Below are 2,935 nucleotides of genomic sequence, written 5' to 3'. Positions count from 1 at the left end.
GTGGAAACACAGGTTACATTTGATGATCACACCTTGTCCCTATGCCTTACAACAGCTTTGAATGCTTGGGACAAGACTGAAGAATCAGGAAAGAGAACTGAGCCATTTACTAAAATTATAGAAGGCGCAAAAGAAGCCTTTGCTGATTTTGTACAAAGAATGACTTCAGCTGCAAATAGAATGATATCAGATCCAGAAGTTAGTTGAATATTAATTGAATCTTTGGCTTTTAAAAATGCAAATTCAGAATATAAAAGGGTTATCAGGCCTTTAAAGGTAGGATCAGGGGTTGGGGATTTAGCTTAGTGGTAGTGCGCTTGCCTAGCAAGCATAAGTCCCTGGGTTCAGTCCTCAGCTAAAAAAAAAAGGTAGGATCAGCACCCATAGATGAATGGATTAGAAATACAGCTGATATTGGATCTCATACTTATGATGATACTTGGATAGGAGAAGTGACTTCTAAAAATTTTAAGAAAAATCAAAAGGTTAGATGTTTTAATTGTGGTAAACCAGGTCATCTGAAAAGGGATTGCAGGCAGGGTGTTCCCAGAAACAATGTTTTTTTCCTAGAGAGAATCTAAACAGAAGGCCCCAGCCTTCTGGAATATGCAGAAGGTGTGGCAAAAGCTGACATTGGACTAATGAATGCAGATCCACATGGGATAGGCAAGGTAACCCTTTGCCATTGGGAAATGCCATAGAGGGCCTCTTGCAGGCATCTGTATCAAATTTGGTTCAGTCATTTCCAATCAGCATTGGGGAAGCTCCTCCACAGAGCAATTAAAAGACTTAATGCCTATTATGGGAAACCATACTGCTCTGGATGACAGAATAGCTTTAGAAGATAAAACAAAGAGAAACCATAAAGCCAATATTTTGGCAAACTTCTATAAGTGATAAAAGACCAAAGTTAAAAATACAAATAAATAACATTGTAATTGAGGGTTTGGTAGACACAGGGGCAGATATAACAATAATTGCACCAAGATCTTGGCATCTAAACTGGCCTCTTCAGGAGGTAAATGTTCAGCTCTTGGGGATTGGAACTTTATCTCGAGTAAAACAAAGTGCAAGATGGGCGAATGCATAGGGCCAGAAAGACAGAGAGGAAAGTTAAAGCCACATGTGGCTAACATAGGAGTGAATTTATGAGGATGTGACTTGTAACAGCAGTGGAATACTCATATTAGCATTCCTGCAATCTCAGAAACAAACCATAAACTAACATATGTTTCTGGGGGAACAGTCACCGACCATTTGGTTGTACAAGAACAGGACATGACAGCTGCTGATCTTTCAAAGGTACCAATAGCCCTGTATTTAAAATGGTTAACTGACAAACCTGTCTATGGAACAATGGTCTTTGACATCAGAAAAATTACAGGCTGTTCTAAGGAACAGTTGTTACAGGAGCAGCTAAATGCTTATCAAATCGAAGAATCGATCAGTCCTTGGAATTTTCCTATATTTGTTATTAAAAAGAAATCTGGAAAATTGAAAATGGTAACAGATTTAAGAGCTATTAATGAGATGATTTAGCCAATGGGCTCTTTACAGCCTGGAATTCCCTTGCCTTCTCTATTACCTAAAGGATGGCTTATTATATTGATTGATTTAAACTATTGCTTTTTTTTTTACTATACTTTTGCAAGAACAAGATAGAGAAAAATTTGCCTTTACAGTGCATACTTATAATAATTCCCAGCCTGTTAAAAGATATCAGTGGAAAGTACTTCCATAAGTAATGTTAAATAGCCCTACCTTGTGTCAATATTTTGTATAACAGCCATTGGAAATAATTCATAATCAGTTTCCTCAATAATTTATCATTACTTACTGATTCAAATGTAGATAACTTAGGGAAAATGTTTGAAGAAGTGAAAAAAAGACTGCCCTGTTGGGGATTATAAATTGCTCCCTGAAAAAATACAAAGAAGAGATTTTATTAATTACTTAGATATAAGATAGGTTTACAAAAATTTCAACCACAGAAAGTAAAAATTAAGAGAGATTACGAATTCTTAAAGATTTTCAAAAATTGCTGGGAGATATTAACTGGATATGGCCCACAATTGGATTGACAACTCAAGAACTAAGTAATTTATTTCAACCTTACAAGGTGATAAGGACTTAAATAGTCTAAGAAAATAATTAGCAGAGGCTGAGAGAGAATTGGCTTTGGTAGAAAAGAAATGACAGGATTCACATGTGCATCATTTGGATCCACAGCTTGATTGTATTCCGGTTATTTTGTCATCTGTGCGTTCTTCTACTGGAATTCTTATGCAAAAGATAATATTCTGGAATAGTTATTTTTACCACACAAAGCAAAAAATTAAACACCTATGTAAAAAAGGTTTCTGAGTTGTTTCTGAAAGGAAAATTAAGACTTCATCAATTAGCAGGAATAGACCCAGCAAAAACTGTGGTGCATTTTACTAATGCTGAAATTTCCACATTATGGACAGAAAGTGAACCTTGGCAAAGTACTTGCAATAATTTTTTTTGGAGAGATTAACAACAAATATCCCAAAGCAAGAGACTTCAATTTATAAAGAGAACTAATTTGATTCTTCCTCACATTGCACAGGAAACACAAGTATCTGGAGCATTCTATACTGACGCAAGCAAATAAGGAAAGGCAGGTTATAAGTCAGGAAATTTAAGTAAAGTAGCTTAAAGCCCTTATGATTCTGTTCAAAAGTCAGAATTATATGTTATTCTCATGATATTTTTAGATTTTCCAGAACTTCTTAATATAGTTACTGATTCTCAATATGCAGAAAAAATTGTTTTATATATTGAAACTGCTGAACATATTCCAGACCATTCCATTAATTCAGAATTAACTTTGTTATTTATTCAATTACAAGAAATAATCAGAGATAGAAATCATCTCTTATATATAAAACACATATCAGATCCCATATGAGTC

The sequence above is a fragment of the Peromyscus eremicus genome, chromosome 12, assembly GCF_949786415.1.
Source record: "Peromyscus eremicus chromosome 12, PerEre_H2_v1, whole genome shotgun sequence".
Classification (NCBI taxonomy): domain Eukaryota; kingdom Metazoa; phylum Chordata; class Mammalia; order Rodentia; family Cricetidae; genus Peromyscus; species Peromyscus eremicus.
The sequence above is the reverse complement of the archived record's forward strand: the minus strand, read 5'-3'. Positions refer to the sequence as shown.